Here is a 20,811-nt window from a genome sequence, read left to right on the forward strand (position 1 = left end):
TGTTGAACACTAACATCGTTGCTTTATCATTTCATTAATATTGTCTTATTGTTAATCATGGGAAGTAACTCGCCATGAATACGAAGCAGACAACAAAGTAAACATTAAGTTGACAGAAAAGCCCAAGATCCAGTACTGTAACGTGACACAAGACCACCTAACACGTCTTAACATAACCAAGTATTTTTGAATGAAAAGGTGGAGATGAAAACATCTGCAGGACTACTAATACCAGTAATAAACCGAATACAAGCCGCATCCATAATTTTGAGGGGCTGGGGTGATAGACCCTCAGTGGAGAAAATTTTTCTCAATTACTCATTTACGAAAACTAATTACTATATGCTCACTCTTAATTAATTTTTTGTTTTGTAGTTAAGTAACACAGAAATAGCAGTCTTCTAATAACAAATTTTACTGCCCTCTTTAGCCAGTAGCGTATGTTTTATTGCCTTTTAAAAATTCCATCAGTTTTATTATTTTAGGGTTACCTACTTGTGCTTTTAAGTTATTAACTTTAAGAGTTACACATAACAAACATGAGTGGATACAGAGTGCGCTCTTGTCCGCTCCGCTTCGCCTCTGTCCTTGGTTCCCCGTCGCATTTCCTTTGCGCTTCTTTCCATAAGGCACTTATCCTTAAAAAATAAAAATTAAAAAAAAGGACGTGACAATACTTTAGATTCAAGTCTGTTTTACCAAGCGGCAGCATTATGCTTATTTTATTGACCTATGGTGTACATATTTTTCATAATATTCAGTATCTATACAGCGATTTACAAAAAGGTACGGCCAAACTTTCAGGAAACATTCCTCACACACAAATAAGGAAAAGATGTTATGTGGACATGTGTCCGGAAACGCTTAATTTTCGTGTTAGAGCTCATTTTAGTTTCGTCAGTATGTACTGTACTTCCTCGATTCACCGCCAGTTGGCCCAATTGAAGGAGGGTAATGTTGACTTCGGTGCTTGTGTTGACATGCGACTCATTGCTCTACAGTACTAGCATCGAGCACATCAGTACGTAGCATCAACAGGTTAGTGTTCATCACGAACGTGGTTTTGCAGTCAGTGCAATGTTTACAAAAGCGGAGTTGGCAGATGCCCATTTGATGTACGGATCAGCACAGCAATAGCCGTGGCGCGGTACGTTTGTATCGAGACAAATTTCCAGAACGAAGGTGTCCCGACAGGAAGAGCCAGAACGACGAGGACACCTGCAATGGACGAGGCAATTCTTCGTGCAGTTGACGATAACCCTAATGTCAGCGTCAGAGAAGTTGCTGCTGTACAAGGTAACGTTGACAACGTCACTGTATGGAGAGTGCTACGGGAGAACCAGTTGTTTCCGTACCGTGTACAGCGTGTGCAGGCACTATCAGCAGCTGATTGGTCTCCAGGGGTATACTTCTGCGAATGGTTCATCCGACAGTGTGTCAATTCTCGTTTCAGTGCAAATGTTCTCTTTAGGGATGAGGCTTCATTCCAACGTGATCAAATTGTAAATTTTCACACTCAAAATGTGTGGGCTGACGAGAATCCGCACGCAATTGTGCAATCGCGTCATCAACACAGATTTTCTGTGAACGTTTGGGCAGGCACTGTTGGTGATGTCTCGATTGGGCCCCATGTTCTTCCACCTACTCTCAATGGAGCACGTTATCGTGATTTCATACGGGATACTCTACCTGTGCTGCTAGGACATGTGCCTTTACAAGTACGACACAACATGTGGTTCATGCACGATGGAGCTTCTGTACATTTCAGTGTTCGTACGCTTCTCAACAACAGATTCGGTGACCCATGGATTGGTAGAGGCGGACCAATTCCGTGGCCTCCACGCTATCATGACCTCAACCCTCTTGACTTTCATTTATGGGGGCATTTGAAAGCTCTCGTCTACGCAACCCCGGTACCAAATGTAGAGACTCTTCGTGCCCGTATTGTGGACGGCTGTGATACAATACGCCATTCTCCAGGGCTGCATCAGCGCATCAGGGATTCCGTGCGACGGAGGGTGGATGCACGTATCCTCGCTAACGGAGGACATTTTGAACATGTCCTGTAACAAAGTGTTCGAAGTCATACTGGTACGTTCTGTTGCTGTGTGTTTCCATTCCATGATTAATGCGATTTGAAGAGAAGTAATAAAATGAGCTCTAACGTGGAAATTAAGCGTTTCCGGACACATGTCCACATAACATATTTTGTTTCTTTGTGTGTGAGTAATATTTCCTGAAAGTTTGGCCGTATCTTTTTGTAACACCTTGCATATAGCCTAAGCTCTGTGACGATTTCTCCTTCTCCACTGGGCACTTCCTACATTATTACTGTCGAGGCTTCATCGACAGTTTTCGGCGGAAGAGGTATCGCTGCAGCACACATGGCGGCAAAGCAGTGAAGATTTCTTCTCTATCCTTGTATTCCTCTTCTAAGTCCAGTTCTTGTGTTGGAGGGAAGCGCGGAGGGTAAAAATCGTAGAGGGAGACCAAGAGATGAATACACTAAGCAGATTCATAAGGACATAGTTTGCTGTAGGTACTGGGAGATGAAGAAGCTTGCACAGGATAGAGTAGCATGGAGAGCTGCATCAAACCAGTCTCAGGGCTGAAGACCATAACAACAGTCTCAGGACTGAAGACCTCAATAACAACATTCCAATTTCTGTCTTCCTCCATAGATTTTGCCATCTATCGGTCCTTCTACTACTATGATTGCCACTCCCTCATATCTTAATACATGTCACATCATCCTGTCCGTTCTCCTCATCTTCCACATACTTCTTCCGTCTCCGATCCTGTGCAGAGCCTCCTCATTCGTTACCTAGTTCCACCTAATTTTCAGCATTCTCAAATGCTTCGATTCTCTTTTGTTCCATTTTCCCCACAGTCCATGTTTCACTACCATACAATGCTCTGCTCCAAACGTACATCCTCTGTAATTTCTTCATCATTTTAAGGCCTGTTTTTGATACCAGTAGACTTCTCTTGGCCAGAAGTGTCCTTTTTGCCAGTGCTAGTCTGCTTTTGATGTCGTCCTTGCCCCGTGCGGCATTGGTTATTTTACTGCCTAGGTAGCAGAATTCCCCAACTTCATTTACTTCGTGGCCATCAATCCAGATGTTAAGTTTCGCTGGCCGCGGTGGTCTCGCGGTTCTAGGCGCTCAGTCCGGAACCAGGCGAGCGCTACGGTCGCAGGTTCGAATCCTGCCTCGGGCATGGATGTGTGTGACGTCCTTAGGTTAGTTAGGTTTAATTAGTTCTAAGTTCTAGGTGACTGATGACCTCAGAAGTTATGTCGCATAGTGCTCAGAGCCATTTGAACCATTTTTGAACCCCTTTCAAGCTGTCTCTCTAGCGTTCCACAGTTGAACGGCACGCGGGAAAAACGAGCACTTAAATTTTTCTGTGCGAGCGCTGATTTATTTTATCGTGATGATCATTTCTCCGTATGTAGGTGGATGCCAACAAATGGTTCAAATGGCTCTGAGCACTATGGGACTCAACTGCTGTGGTCATTAGTCCCCTCGAACTTAAAACTACTTAAACCTAACTAACCTAAGGACATGACACACATCCATGCCCGAGGCAGGATTCGAACCTGCGACCGTAGCAGTCGCACGGTTCCAGACTGCGCGCCTAGAACCGCGAGACCACCGCGGCCGGCTGGGTGCCAACAGAATGTTTTCGCAATCGGAGGGGAAAACTGGTGATCGAAATTTCGTGAGAATATCCCGTCGCAACGAAAGACGCCTTTGTTTTAATGATTGCACTACAATTCACGTATCACGTCCGTGAAACTCTCTCTCCTATTTCGCGGTATTACAAAACGAGCTGCCCTTCTTTGTACTTTTTCGATGTACTCCGTCAGTCCCATCTGATGCGAATCCCACACCACTCAGCAATACTAGAAAACTGCAAGCTGTGTTTAACACAGGATACTTTACAGTCTATGTCCACGTCGATGGAGACTCGTCATGACTACCTGCACAGAAGATTGCTGCCAGGTAGAGCGGAGCACCAACAAACTGACTGCACCTGCTCCAGACTGAAAAAATCTGATGCAATTCATGATACCAGAGACGGAAATGGTAAAGCATAGCGGGTTGCGAAAGCATACGCGGAGAGGGAAAGAGCCTTCAGTAAGAAAAATAATAATAATAATAAGAATAAGAATAATAAGAAGAGGATGACTGACTTTCCCGGACCCTTGGTAGAAGCAGTACCCGCCTTATTTATACCGTGGCTCCCGTAGCTGTAGGCTGTAGGCCCGGCCGCACAGTCTGACAGCAGAGTGGCGAAGCAATGGTGCGCGCAGACAGAGAATTTGTACCGCGTGAATTTCTGCTCTCACAGTTATAAAGGTTCGTTGCTATTATACTTAATAACATCCACACGGATACTCTGCAAATCACATTCAAGTGCCTGGCAGAGGGTAGATCGAACCACCTTCACAATTCTCTATTAATCCAATCTCGTATAGCGTGAACACCTATATGTTTCAGTACGAGCTCTGATTTCCCTTATTTTATCGTGGTGATCGTTCCTCCCTATGTAGACCGGTGTCAACAAAATACTTTCGCATTCGGAGGAGAAAGTTGGTGATTGGAATTTCGTGAGAAGATACCGTCCCAACTAAAAATGTCCTTCTTTTAATGATTTCCAGCGCAAATCCTGTATCCTTTGTGTGACACTCTCTCCCATATTTCGCGATAATACAAAACGTGCTGCCCTCCTTTGAACTTTTTCTATGTACTCCGTCAGTCCTGTCCGGTAAGGATCCCGCACTACGCAGCAGTATTCTAAAAGAGGACGGACAAGCGTAGTGTAGGCAATCTCGTTAGTAGGTCTGTTGCATTTTCTAAGTGTCCTGCCAATAAAACGCAGTCTTTGGTTAGCCTTCCCCACAACATTTTCTACGTGTTCTTTCCAATTTAAGTTGTTCGCAATTGTAAAACCTAGGTTGTTGTTGTTGTGGTCTTCAGTCCTGAGACTGTTTTGATGCAGCTCTCCATGCTACCCTATCCTGTGCAAGCTTCTTCATCACCCAGTATCTACTGCAACCTACGTCCTTCTGAATCTGCTTAGTGTATTCATCTCTTGGTCTCCCTCTACGATTTTTACCCTCCACACTGCCCTCCAATGCTAAATTTGTGATCCCTTGATGCCTCAGAACATGTCCTACCAACCGATCCCTTCTTCTTGTCAAGTTGTGCCACAAACTCCTCTTCTCCCCAATCCTATTCAATACTTCCTCATTAGTTATGTGATCTACCCATCTAATCTTCAGCATTCTTCTGTAGCACCAGATTTCGAAAAATACCTAGGTATTTAGCTAAAGTTACGGCTTTTACATTAGACTGATTTATCGTGTATCAGAAGTTTAACGGTTTCCTTTTAGCACTCGTGTGGAAGACCTCACACTTTTCGTTTATTGACACTTTTCGCACCATTCAGATATCTTTTCTAAATCGTTTTGCAAATTGTTTTGATCTTCTGATGATTGCATTAGTCGATAAAAGATAGCGTCATCTGCAAACAACGGAAGACGGCTGTTCACATTGCCTCCAAAATCGTTTTTATAGATAAGGAACAGCAAAGGGCCTGTAACACTACCTTGGGGAACGCCAGAAATCAGTTCTGTTTTACTCGACGACTTTATTACTACGAACTGTGACCTTCTGACAGGAAATCACAAATCCAGCCGCACAACTGAGGCGATACCCCGTAGGCGCGCAGTTTGGATAGAACACGCTTGTGAGGAACGGCGTCGAAACCCTTCTGGAAATCTAAAAATATGGAGTCATTTTGACATCCTTTGTCGACAGCACTCATTACTTCATGAGTGTAAAGAGCTAGTTGTGTTTCGCAAAAACGATATTGTCTGAATCCGTGTTGACTACGTGTCAATAAATCGTTTGTCGAGGTACTTAATAATACAGTATATGTTCCAAAACCCTACTGCAAATCGACGTCAGTGATATAGGCCTGTAATTTAGCGGATTACTCCTACTTTCCTTTTTGGGTATTGGTGTGATCTGAGCAATTCTCCAGTCTTTAGGTATGGATCTTTCTGTGAGCGAGTGGTCGTATGTAATTGTTAAATATGGAGCTATTTTATCAGTAAACTCTGAGAGGAACCTGACTGGTATACAGCCTGAATGCTAATTTCAGTAATAATGTTAATGTTAATTTAATACTGATTGAGTTGCTATGCTCTGTCACAGGTAGAATGGCCAGCAGAACGTATTGGTAATGTTCGTGTTTATCGTTGTAACAGACCTGGTAGGGCGTAAAATGGACGTGGACAGTGTGGAGTTGAAAGGTGGCTACACTGAGTCACAGCGCCAGACATTGCGTCAAAGAGTAATATACCGCCGCCTCCACTGGGGCAGTAGTTGTTCAGAGAATGTCGAGGGCAGTGGTAGCTCAGATGTTGTCGTGGACAGTGCTTGTTGAGAGGATGTCGAGAGCTGTACTAGTTGAGAGCATGTGGTGTGCAGTTGTTGTTCTGTTGGGCGAGAGAGTGGATGTTCTTCGGTTGGTGTAATGTATATATGGAAGATGTCGCAATGAGCACAGAGTATTTTTCGTCAATATACAGGGTGAGTCACCTAACGTCACCGCTGGATATATTTCGTAAACCACATCAAATACTGACGAACCGATTCCACAGACCGAACGTAGGAGAGGGGCTAGTGTAATTGTTCAATACAAACCATACAAAAATGCACGGAAGTATGTTTGTTAACACAAACCTACGTTTTTTTTATATGGAACCACGTTAGTTTTGTTAGCACATCTGAACATATAAACAAATACGTAATCAGTGCCGTTTGTCGCATTGTAAAATGTTAATTACATCCGGAGATACTGTAACCTAAAGTTGACGCTTGAAACCTCCGACGTTCAGCTGCGTGTTGTAACAAACACGGGCCACGGTCGGCGAGCAGCACCTGCAGGGACATGTTTACGATGACGACCGTGTTTACGAGTGTGGCTGTGGTGGACTGTTGTGGTTCGGTCTGGCTGTCGAAGTGTCCGCATGTAGCGCTTGCTGCTATTGTTGTTCTGCATTCGTCTCCGCACGCAGACCAACTGTAGTACACCGTGTTACCAGACGTCTGTGATAGTGTAGTGTTGTAGGAACTGTGACCGTGGTGTATTCGAACTCTGAAAAGGCGGAGATGATACTCACCTATGGCGAGAGTCGACGAAATGCAGCTGAAGCCTGCAGGGTGTATGCAGAACGGTACCCGGACAGAGAGCATCCAACGTGCCGCACATTGCAAAACATCTACCGCCGACTGTGTGCAACAGGTGGGGTCGTAGCACGCAAACGGGTCCGTAACAGGCCCGTCACAGGAGAAGCGGGTGCAGCTGGTGTGTTAGCTGCTGTTGCCATGAACCCACACATGAGTACACGGGACATTGCGAGAGCCGGTGGACTGAGTCAAAGTAGTCATACTGCATAGTCACCGCTTTCACCCGTTTCATGTGTCGCTACATCAGCAATTACATGGTGATGACTTTAATCATTGAGTGCAATTCTGTCAATGGGCATTAACAGAGAATGCGTCGCAGTTCTACCTGTTTACCGATGAAGCGGGTTTCACAAACCACGGGGCAGTGAATTTACGGAACATGCATTACTTGTCCGTGGACAATCCTCGCTGGCTCAGACAGGTAGAGCGACAGCGACCGTGGACTGTAAATGTATGGCGCGGAATCATTGGCGACCACCTCATTGGTCCTCACTTCATTGCAGGGGCCCAAACAGCTGCAACATACATCGCGTTTCTACAGAATGATCTGCCAACGTTGCTCGAAAATGCCCCACTGGAAACGCGTCGACGTATGTGGTATCAGCATGATGGTGCACCTGCACATTCCGCAATTAACACTAGGCTGACCCTTGACAGGATGTGCGACGGGCGTTTCATAGGACGTGGAGGACGCATAAATTGGCCAGCCCGTTCTCCTGATCTTACACCTCTGGACTTCTTTCTGTGGGGTACCTTAAATGAGAATGTGTACCGTGATGTGCCTACAACCCCAGAGGATATGAAACAACGTATTGTCCCAGCCTGCGGCGACATTACACCAGATGTACTGCGGCGTGTACGACATTCATTACGCCAGAGATTGCAATTGTGTGCAGCAAATGATGGCCACCACATTGAACACCTATTGGCCTGACATGTCGGGACACACTCTACTCCACTCCGTAATTGAAAACGGAAACCACGTGTGTACGTGTTCCTCACCCCTCATAGTAATGTACATGTGCGTCAGTGAAAAAGACCAATAAAAAGGTGTTAGCATGTGGACGTAATGTGCTGTTCCAGTCTCTTCTGTACCTAAGGTCCATCACCGTTCCCTTTGGATCCCTACGTAATTCGGTGCTCTCCGATACACACGATCGAACAACGGAGGAGTGGTACTCAAGCGTCAACTTTAGGTTACAATATCTCCGGATGTAATTAACATTTTACAATGCAACAAACGGCACTGATTACGAATTTGTTTATATGTTCAGATGTGCAAACAATACTAACGTGGTTCCATTTTTAAAAAACGTAGGTTTGTGTTAAAAAACATACTTCCGTGCATTTTTGTATGGTCTGTATTGAACAATTACACAGCCCCTCTCCTCACGTTCGGTCTGTGGAATCGGTTCGTCAGTATTTGACGTGGTTTACGAAATATATCCAGCGGTAATATTAGGTGACTCACCCTGTATATGAAGACAACAAAAAAATTTTTATTTCAAATTTCCTAAATAACAACGCATCTTGGTCACAGGTTCAGTCAACAAAGCAACTGGCTCGTGTTCATGTACTAGACTGTAATTCTGGTTTCTATGTTCAATTATAGTATTTCCGTTTTTTTTCAAATTACTTCATTGTAAATGGTGTTTAAAATATCTTGTCGTATTGAGGAAGAACCGTGCCAGATACATGTACGTTGAATCACACTTCCACACACAGAACAGTTACACTTGTGCTTTGTTGTTTCGTAGCTTTTATAGTTGCTGGGGACTTTATTATCAATTCTGTTAACGGAAATTTCTCTTCATTCTTTATTGTTATTTTATGCAGTCGGATTGCCTACAAATACTATTCAGGGCCAACCGGCTACGAGACTTCGTAACCGGACACAGAGCCACTAAAAATTACTTTTATTTATTTTTTAATTAAGCTGCCATGCAGGACGTTGTGTGAACCCAGCGAGGTGGCGCTGTGGTCAGCACGCTGGACTCGCATTCGGGAGGACGACGGTTCGAACGCGCGCCCGCCGATCCTGATTTAGGTTCCCCGTGATTTTGCTAAATCGCTCCAGGCAAATGCCGGGATGGTTCCTTCCCATCCTTCCCTCATCCGACGGGACCGATGACCTCGCTGTTTGACCTCGCCCAAGCCAACTATCCAAATGTTGAGTGATCACAGCGTTTTCGGCAGGTGACAGAGTTTGAAACGAACCTTACTGTTAGTCTCCATTTGGACAGGTGACAAATAGTGCATTATCCAGATTTTTGGGGCATTCGTATTGGACAGTGGATCCGTGGGTGGTGCATGGGAACGTGCCTCTGGATCGTGGAGTCCCAGGTTCGATTCCCGGCCGGCTCGGGGATTGTCTCTGCTCAGGGACCGGGTGTTTGTGTTGTCCCCCTGCTCCTTCTCATGATCATCATTGACAGTGGCTCAATTGGACTGTGGAAAAACTGGGACGTCATATCGGCGTTGATGACTCCCCACAAACCCAACAACATCATCATTATCAAGGGAACGTGAGGGCAGGCATACTAGCTTGTCAAGGTTCCAGCGGACCAGGTCTGACCACCACGAGGCAGGTTCACCGAGCACACTGCAACACCTGCAAATCTGCGCCTTCCATCCCAGAACAAGTAATGGACTCCCTGAAACGTTCTGTTATCCTGCACTATTGTTTGTCAGAGGCTAGCAGCAACCGGACTGGGGAATTACCGTCCGATGTGCACGGTGTCAGTAGCACAACAGAAACGGGTACGCTCAGAGTGGAGTCTCGACCGTGGAGTGCCGGTGAACAGCGCCGCAGTGCCGGATGAACCACTGTTGGTGTGTGCGGTGGCGACTCTGGAGATGTCTGATTGTTCCAGTGATGTTCTACCTTTGCGCCACGGTGCGGGGAGCCGTTGCGTACGACTTCACGTCGCGCTAGTAGAGCTCGAGGGAACTGTGACGCCACGTTACCTCTCGTGCGGCAGTAGCGTGGCGCCATTTTTGAACAGAAGAATGCTCGTCAGGGCACGATTTGTGTCGCTACGAGCTGTCCGTGTCGGCAGCACCATCACAGGGCTTGGCTTAATCGTTTTACTTTAGTGTGCAGCCACAGTCGTATAAAACTTTTAGAAAGATATAACCGCCATTTGACTGTACAGATGTAACAGCCATTTGACTGTACAACAGATTTTATTTCGGATTCTTAACTTCGGTATTACGCCATTTTCAAGTGTACAAGTATCAAAAATCATTAGTCTCAATTTTTTTTTCTTTGTTGTTATTTCATTCCCCAACACGGGGCAGGCTGGCAGCGGCACAATACGCCGCTCTGCAGCCGAGAGAGCTACAGAAAAAAACATAGTCAAATGAGAAAAGAACACACATCATAGCATGGTATAAAGTGATGAATAAACAAGAACAACAATTGATGAGTATAAATGGTAGATTTAAAAAACAGCATAGATTAGAGCTACACACCCGTGCGAAGAATGAACACTGTGAGTCAACACTGAAACTAAGAAACACCACAGTGGGAACACAAATGAACGATGCTGGCGATATTGTTGGTGCTGGTGGTACATAGCACTGCACACACGGCTCTGTAGAAACACGGACACCAGGATGAAAACGGTAAAACTCACTGCACCAAAGAGCATCTACCACCGGGTGGATGGAGGAGGGGGGAAGAAAAGGGAGGAAGGAGAGATGAAAAGGGAGGTAGGAGGTTTGCAGTGGAGGGGAGGAGGAAAGGAGCCGCACACCTGGGGGTGTGAAAAGGAGAAAGAAGGTGTTCGGCAGGGGAAAAGAAGGAAGAAGGGAAGGGGGAGAGGGAGGGAGAGAGGGAGCCCTGAGAGGGGGGAAGAATAGATGTGATAGGAGGGGTAGACGGCAGGCACAAGGACATCATCTGGGAGGGGTAGTTGGCAGAAGCCACCTCAGGCGAGGGTACGGAGCTTGTGGAGATGGAGACCAGGCAGGACATGGTGGTATAGGTGCGGCAGCGGGTTAGGGTGGGAGACGATGGTGGAAACCAAAGCACTTTGTGGGAGATGTGTAGGGTCCATATTCGTTCAAGGAACAGGAGGAGGTGGGGGAAGGGAATCATATCATAAAGAATCCGCGTGGGGGACAGGAGACGGATCTGATAAGTTAGGCGGAGTGCATGGCGGTCGACGATTTCGAGGGATTTGTAGTAGGGGGGGGGGCAGAGATCCAAGCAGAGTGGGCATAACATAGGATGGGGCAGATGAGGGACGTATAGGGATGTAGGATAGTGGGTGTAATCGCAATGTTCGACCAGAGAGGAGTTTGAGGAGATGGAGAGAGTTACGTGCCTCGGAGACAGTTACGTCCCTCGGCTTGGACTGTGAGGAGATGGGGAGTGCAGAAAAGACGGCTGTCCGGGGTGATGCCGAGGTACTTGAGGATGGGAGTGAGAGCAATGGGGCAGCCGTAGATGGTAAGGTAGAAATCTAGGAGGCGGAAGGAGGAGGTGGTGCGGCCTACAATGATTGCCTGGTCCTTGGAGGGATTGATCTTAAGAAGTAGTATCAAATATGTACCACTGATTATATAAAACAAATTTGTCAAAAGTAAATGCGACAACATTTCTGTAACAGGCTAAATCACTGGCAATTGGCATGACTCGATATGGTCGCGGAATAAAATAGGTACACTGTGTCTAAGAAGGCACTGACGACATACACCGACAGACACAGTGCAGCGAAGTTTAAAACCTATGATTTGGTCATCTATTTCATTCCACAACCATATCGAGTGACTAAGTCATATCAATTGCCAGTGATTTAGCCTGTTACAGAAATGTTCTCTCTTTGACTCTTGACATAATTGGATTATATAACTGAAGATACATATAGGGGTGGGGAGTACCCTTATGAGTCCTCTCCCTCGTTTGCCCTCCCCCCTTTCGCCTTTCCTCCCCTCCCTCCCTCCCTCCCTCCCTCCCTCCCTCCCTCCTTTCCCCCACATCTGCGCTAGGCTATGGTGTGTCATCTTTGTGCCGACATTTTAGTGCAGTGTTTACAGTGAGTGTTCAGTGTTGTGTGTCTTTTCCGAAGTGCGAACGGCCATGATACTGTCGCTGGGTGTGCTTTTATATCTCTTGCGAACAGAAACCAGACTGCCGCCATGTTTTTTAATTGTCTGTCTACTGTGTTACCTGTCTGCATCCTGGGTATTTTTGTTCGCTTTGCCAACCCTTTGCATTGTGTTTTAACTTTCCCCAATTTTCCGCCGTTTTACAATTTAAGTCCCCGTTTTATCGCCTGCTTTTATTGTTTCTTATCTTCTTCTTACGTTTTAAAAAGTCTGTAGGCTGCAGAGCAGCATAATAAGCTGCTCCCAGCCCACCTCCTTCGGGGGGAGGGGGGGGGGGAATCGAAATACAATAAAGGAAAATAAATAGGGGGGGAGGGGGTGAGGAATTAGGTTCTGCTCAACTCTATTGCATTTCGAAACGCCCTGAGGCTGAAATTTAGCTTTTGGATTGAAATATATTGTACTGTTAAATCGCGGTTATATCCTTCAAAGAATTGCAAGGTTTGTTCATTGTGGAAGCTGTGTGACACAAGAGTTGTGGACCAGTTTGCCTGAGGAGAGGTTTCAACGGACGCATGCATTCAGGCCAGAGGCGGGTACGACGTCATACTGATGAGTGAACCCATACTGCCAAGTTCTTCGTAAATATGACTCCATCTTGTAATCACTGAAACAACATCAAATACACAAACTGTGGAGTTGACTTTCCCCCCTCCGTCCCTCCCCCCCCCCCCCCCTGCCCTTTGGAAGGGACACCTTGTCAAGACAGTCCGCAGATCGTGGTTGTGCGGTAGCGTTCTCGCTTCCCACGCCCGGGTTCCTGGGTTCGATTCCCGGCGGGGTCAGGCATTTTCTCTGCCTCGTGATGACTGGGTGTTGTGTGCTGTCCTTAGGTTAGTTGGGTTTAAGTAGTTCCAAGTTCTAGGGGACTGATGACCATAGATGTTAAGTCCCATAGTGCTCAGAGCCATTTGAACCTTGTCAGACAGTTTTTATAGGTTGATATACATCCAAACTCGTCCGCTTAGCGGATTTAAGGATATGAATATCCGCTCGAACACGTTGACTGGTGAAAACACTGCAACTCATTAAAACGTGCCACACACTTCGCTCAGGTTTCTGGACAAGACAGGCTCGTACACAGACGTGTTTTGTTTGTCCGCCGGGAGACAGTCGTGTGAGTGAGTGAGTGGGCTTTTTTGTGGCGCTGCCTTACGGCGGCGCTCGTTGCATAACGTCGCTACGGCTCGTGTGTCGCCTGTTCTGCCTTCCGCGTTACGTAAAAACGATGACCGCCCAAAGCAGCGGGCGCACCGTAGGGCCCTTTCACAGTCGCAGCGACAACGGCCCTCAGTCAGCGTTCACCAGTTTCTGGCGGCATCGAGAAGGTTTAGGTGAGGTTACAACCTGTTCAATGCACGCAGTACGTATAACACCCGAGGACGGGATGGACAGCACGACGCCTCTGTGCTTGGAGACGAGTGTTGGCTTCTCCTGTTACAAGATGCACCTCAATGGGCTGTATCTGTCTCGAAAACAGCGTGGCGAGTACTGTACGGTCTGTCCTCACTTACTCTGATACCAGACAAGTCTTACGAATACACGAGACGAAGGGAAAACACCATGCCACGAAAATTAGAAACGGTTTAACTTCCCTTCTCTCGCCGACTATGACCGTCAGAAGGGACTACCACCTTAGAAACTAACAGGTCGTAATTTACGTTTTTCATATTTATACGTGCGTGTTACGGAAATACGTTCAAATGGCTCTGAGCACGATGGGACTTAACACCTGAGGTCATCAGTCCCCTAGAACTTACAACCACTTAAACATAACTAACCTAAGGACAGCACACACATCCATGCCGAAGGCAGGATTCGAACCTGCGACCGTAGCGGTCTCGCGGTTCCAGACTGTAGCGCCTAGAACCCCTCGGCCACTTCATCCGGCTAATGAAAGGTGGATTTGTGGTTCGGCAAGAGCTCACTTCATTCTAAAAACGGTGAGAATGAATGCAATACTGGCAGGATATTGCGATAATCAGATTCTACTCCAGTTCATTGCTTTCTGAACACTTACCGAGTTGATTTGAGGAAGGAAGTAACAATATTCTAGGGGACAGTTCTATTTCATATTTAATATAGCTTTTAGTAAAGAAAATCAACAATATTACCGTGTCTTTTAGTGCACTTGCTGCAGCTCCAAAATTCGGAATAGAATAAATTAAAAATTTCGTAGTACAAGTATTCAATGAGCAAGAGTGAAAATATTACATTTTAAATTAGTATTTAGAGCGTCTTAAGTAACATCCAACATAGCACACAAAAACTTAGAAACTGTACTTTTTAGAGCATGGCACAGGCGTAATTGCCATCCGTTGTGGCCGAGCGGTTCTAGGCACTACAGTCTCAAACCGCGCGACCGCTACGGTCGCAGGTTCAAATTCTGCCTCGGGCATGGATGTGTGTGATGTCCTTAGGTTAGTTAGGTTTAAGTAGTTCTAAGTTCTAGGCGACTGATGACCTCAGAAGTTGAGTCCCATCGTGCTCAGAGCCATTTGAACCATAGGCGTAATTATCAGAAAGGTGTAATTGACAGATGTCAAATGTCAAAATGTCAATACTGGTTTTGCTTGAACCAGCACTGAATGTTTACCTCGAATCACAAATCTAGCTAGGCCTATATTCGGTCTTATGTGTAGATGGCGTACAGAACTTACACAAACAGATGGTGTACGGTTTGAGTATGGGAAAATGGCGACGTTGGAGAAGCATAATGAAAAGGCTAAGAATTTTTCTACGTTTCAGCATTAAGATATTACTGAGGAATTTAAGTTTTTTGGTAATAAGTATAGTTCTGTAATCATTAACAAGATTGTGACATACATGTATAGGGTTAATGTTACGATTGAAAGACTAACTTTGGACGATAAAGCTAACAACAAAATATTTGAAGATCAGGGCGCACTTGAGAAAGTTCGCATAGCGTGTAGTAATGAAATGGGTGCATTTGATTGGAGCCCTCAGCGGTCAACAGTTGCACCTTGGCGTAAGTATAGTAGGAGGAATAGATTTAAGTCTGTAACGTATTCTAAGCCTGAACAGAGTGCTGATATATCAAAAGTTAAATCTTGGACTGATCTAGAGGAGGAATGTAAAGTAAAGAATCGCCTTTTTCAAGGTACCAATCCCTTCTACATAGGACTTCAAATTGCACGGGTACACTTCTGCGAATGGTTCATCCGACAATGTGTCAATCCTCATTTTAGTGCAAATGTTCTCTTTACGGATGTGGCTTCATTCCAACGTGATCAAATTCTAAATTTTCACAATAAACATGTCTGGGCTGACGAGAATCCGCACGCAATTGTGCAATCACGTAATCAACACAGATTTTCTGTGAACGTTTGGGCAGGCATTGTTGGTTATGTCTCGATTGGGCCCCATGTTCTTCCACCTACGCTGAATGGAGCACGTTATCATGATTTCATACGGGATAATCTACCTGTGCTGCTAGAACATGTGGCTTTACAAGTGCGACACAACATGTGGTTCATGCACGATGGAGCTCCTGCACATTTCAGTCGAAGTGTTCGTACGGTTCTCAACAACAGATTCGGTGACCGATGGATTGGTAGAGGCGGACCAATTCCGTGGCCTCCACGCTCTCCTGACCTCAACCCTCTTGACTTTCATTTATGGGGGCATTTGACAGCTCTCGTCTACGCAACCCCGGTACCAAGTGTAGAAACTCTGGGTGCTCGTATTGTGGACGGCTGTGGTACAATACGCCATTCTCCAGGGCTGCATCAGAGCATCAGGGAGTCCATACGACGGAGGGTAGATGCATGTATCCTCGCTAACGAAGGACATTTTGAACATTTCCTGTAACAAAGTGTTTGAAGTCACGCTGGTACGGTCTGTTGCTGTGTGTTCCAATTCCATGTGATTTGAAGAGAAGTACTAAAATGAGCTCTAACATGGAAAGTAAGCGTTTCCGGACACATGTCCACATAACGTATTTTCTTTCTTTGTGTGTGAGGAATGTTTCGTGAAAGTTTGGCCGTACCTTTTTGTAACACCCTTTATATTCGGGTGATGCGTTGGCCAATATGACCGAAGCCCGATTTGAATTTCACCTACTGTCGTCCGAAGTCAGTACGTTCGTGCGATGTGATCGGCTACTTTGTGACGGCACACGTAGTGGCGTACTGATTCGAAGCGATCGGCCGTCTTCGGCCGATGTCGGTCGTCGGTGGAAGCCACCTCTGAGACAGGAGCCAGGCACTTCCCCACTCGCAAAAACCCCAATTGTCACTGTAAACGGAATTCTACATTTCATGGTTGGCAGCAGTGGTGGTGATATCCAACGAAGGTCAAACAGCCTTGAAGACTAATATCTGCCTGCGTATTGCAAATGATCAGCATTTCATTACCATCGTATAATATACACTATGCGATGAAAAGTATCAGGACACCTAGCTGAAAGTGACGTACAAGTTGGTGGCGCCCTCTACCGGTAATGCTGGAATTCAGTATGGTGTTGGCCCTCCGTAGCCTGGATGACAGCTTCCACTCTATGCGTTCAGTCAGTTTGGACCATGTCCGGTCAGATCAGCACGAGACCAGCGGTTCGTTCAGCATGGATCATGTGCCGAGAAGAGCTGTGACCGATGGAAAAGACCCGCCGTGGTTCGACATCAGTGTTAGAAACACCCTCCGACGTTAAAGAGAGCTTCCTCCACCACCTTTCTCAAAATTATCCAAAGCCTAACACACACAAAACCTGATCGACGCCAAAATTAGGGTAAGGAGGGCCGGGAGTGAGACATTCGACCAGTTCGAAAGTAAAATTCTGTCAACCAGCAATTGGTTCAAATGGCTCTGAGCACTATGGGACTTAACTTCTGAGGTCATCAGTCCCCTAGAACTTAGAACTACGTAAACCTAACTAACCTAAGGACATCACACACATCCATGCCCTAGGTAGGATTCGAACCTGCGACCGTAGCAGTCGGGCGGTTCCGGACTGAAGTGCCTAGAAGCGCTCGGCCATTCTGGCCGGCTTCTGTCAACCGACTTGATACAAAATTTTAAGAAGTTTCGGCCTCATTTGACATCATGGCACAAAAAAGGAACTGACGTTCACCAACAGGTAAAAGACCAGTGGATGTGAGGGCATACATGGAACATGTGAAACGTCTTACTTGTCTTGTAGTAGCAGTGTGCCGTAGGTCTGAAACTTCCTGGCAGATTAAAACTGTGTTCCTGAAAATTGAATAAACCACGGAATAATGTAGATAGAGGTACAAATTGACACACATGCTTGGAATGGCATGGGGTTTTATTAGAACCAAAAAAATAAAACGTTCAAAACATATGCGACAGATGGCGCTTCATCTGATCAGAGTAGCAATAATTAGCTTAACAACGTATGACAAAACAAAGATGATGTTCTTTACAGGAAATGCTCAATATGTCCACCATCATTCCTCAACAATAGCTGTAGTCGAGGAATAATGTTGTGAACAGCACTGTAAAGCATGTCCGGAGTTACGGTGAGGCATTGCCGTCGGATGCTGTCTTTCAGTATCCCTAGAGATGTCGGTCGATCACGATACACTCGCGACTTGAGGTAACCCCAAAGCCAATAATCGCACGGACTGAGGTCTGGGGACCTGGGAGGCCAAGCGTGACGAAAGTGGCGGCTGAGCACACGATCATCAACAAATGACGCGCGCAAGAGATCTTCACGCGTCTAGCAATATGTGGTGGAGCGCCATCCTGCATAAACATCGTACGTTCCAGCAGGTGATTCTCTCTCTCACTACAGCTCCTTTTATACACGATTGTCATGCGCAGTCACTGACGTTCTGCTGTGTAGCGCGATCTGTCGGAATTTTTGTGAACTTTGTTTTTTTTTTCTTCTAATAAAACCCCATGTCATTCCAAGCAAGTGTGTCAATTTTTATCTCTCTATTTACATTATTCCATGGTTTATTAAGTTTTCAAATTTATACTGACTTTTTGATCACCCGCTATATCCAATTTCCAGACACATTAAGCAACTGCGAAACATTGCCGGGTTCGCTACTTAAATATATTTAAAACATTCGATGGCTTAGCGAAGACCGCCGCAGCGAAAGGCACAAAAATTGGTTGAAATGGCTCTGAGCACTATGGGACTTAACATCTGAGTTCATCAGTCTCCTAGACTTAGAACTACTTAAACCTAACTAACCTAACGACATCACACACATCCGTGCCCGAGGCAGGATTCGAACGTGCGCGCGGTTCCAGACTGAAGCGCCTACAACCGCTCGGGCACAACGGCCGGCCCGAAAGGTACAAAAACCCTGTTACCGCCATCAGACCTTAGAACTAGGTTATATAAAGAAGAACAAAACGCCAATGGGGAGACGAATGTCAGTCATTGACACGCACAGAACGGAAATATTGTGGGTAAATGCAGCCAAACATTCCCTTGAAACTCAGGCTCCACACAGTTCTTACAAAAACTTCCATGAGACTCAACCATGGATCGTTCCTGATCCACACTGATTTCACGTTTCGAGGTGTTCTTTTTCTGAATGTGATGAGATGATAGAAGGAGATATGAACCACATTTTTTTCGAATGTAAACTATGCGCAGACCAGTAAATTGATTTTACACATTAGTTAATGAATGTCAAAAACCACTACCAAATAACATAGCAACTCCCCTTCATCAAAACGTTATGTTAATATTAAAGCTAATTACGAAATTTTTAACAAATGTTATCGTACACTGAAAAATCATAGAAAATTCCTGAAACAGTGAGAATGGCTGTTTGGGCTTCACGTCCGGAGTCGCAAAAAAAACTATTAAAAAAGTAGACGTCTGTTTTAACATTATAGCTCGCAGTTCGAGGTGCCGTTCGGCACAAGCGAAAATCGGCTGTACATCCATGCTCTTAAATTAAGGATAATTCCAGAATGTGGTGCCACACAACGTGGCACTACACAAAACCGGCGCTAATAGCATAGGCACACAGGGAACACACACGACACGGATCTGTGAGTCCACGTTATTTGTGATAAGTTGAGAAAAGCGTCCCGAAACACGTGTGCTACAAAACGACACTGTTTCCTGCGCATGTGCCCCGACGTCAGTATGGGATATGATCACCATGCACACGTACACAGGCCGCACAACGGGTTGGCATACTCTGGATCAGGTGGTCGAGCAGCTGTTGGGGTATAGCCTCCCATTCTTGCACCACTGCCTGTCGGGGCTCCTGAAGTGTCGTAGGGGTTTGAAGACGTGCAGCGACACGTCGACCGAGAGAATCCCAGACGTGCTCGATGGGGTTTAGGTCTGGAGAACAGGCAGGCCACTCCATTCGCCTGATATCTTCTGTTTCATGATACTCCTCCACTATGGCAGCTCGGTGGGGCTGTGCGTTATCATCCATCATGAGGAAGGTGGGATCCACTGCACCCCCCCAAAAGGCGGACATACTGGTACAAAGTGACGTCCCGACACACCTGCCCTGTTACAGTTCCTCCGTCAAAGATATGCAGGGGTGTACGTGCACCAATCATAATCCTACCCCACACCATCAAACCACGACCTCCATACAGGTCCATTTCAACGACATTAAGGGGTTGCTACCTGGTTCGTGGTTCACGCCAAATGAAAACCCCAACAGAATTACTGTTCAGGCTACACCTGGACTCGTCCGTGAACATAACCTCGGACCCCTATTCCAATAACCATGTACTGTGCTCTTGACACCAGGCTTTACGGACTCTCCTGTGACCAGGGGTCAGTGGAATGTACCTTGCAGGTCTCCGGGCGAATAAACCGTGTCTGTTCAGTCGTGTGTAGACTGTGTGTCTGGAGACAACTGTTCCAGTGGCTGTGGTAAGGTCCCGAGCGAGGCTACCTGCAGTACTCCGTGGCCGTCTGCGGGCACTGATGGTGAGATATCGGTCTCCTTGTGGTGTTGTACACTGCGGTCGTCCCGTACTGTAGCGCCTGGACACGTTTCCTGTCTGCTGGAATCGTTGCCATAATCTTGAGATCACACTTTGTGGCACACGGAGGGCCCGTGCTACGACCTGCTGTGTTTGACCAGCCTCCAGTCGCCCTAGTATTCTACCCCTCATAACGTCATCAATACGTGTCCTTTGAGCCATTTTCATCACACAGTCACCATTAGCACCTCTGCACACTTACTCGCTGCACCGTACTCTGACATGCACCGACACACCTCTGCTTATGTGGACTGCTGCCAGCGCCACCGTGCGACGACCGCAGGTCAAATGCACCCCATGGTCATACCCCGAGGTGATTTAAACCTGCAAACCGCCCACCAAAGCATTGTTTCACCGTGTATCAGCGTTATCCTTAGCCGGTGACAAAAATAGTACTCTCTAGCAAGATCAGACTTTTCTGCAGAGATAAGGAAAATCGATTAGCCGGCCGGAGTGGCCGAGCGGTTCTAGG

General features: G+C 46.2%; 1 protein-coding gene across 1 annotated transcript in view; it reads left to right on the plus strand.

Moving 5' to 3' along the window:
* Positions 1-20,811, plus strand: part of LOC126295230 (uncharacterized) — a 2,305,622-nt gene that overhangs the window by 82,115 nt on the left and 2,202,696 nt on the right. The gene's annotated exons all lie outside the window — the stretch shown is intronic.

This window comes from Schistocerca gregaria, chromosome 11 (genome assembly GCF_023897955.1).
Source record: "Schistocerca gregaria isolate iqSchGreg1 chromosome 11, iqSchGreg1.2, whole genome shotgun sequence".
NCBI classification, from domain to species: Eukaryota; Metazoa; Arthropoda; class Insecta; order Orthoptera; family Acrididae; genus Schistocerca; species Schistocerca gregaria.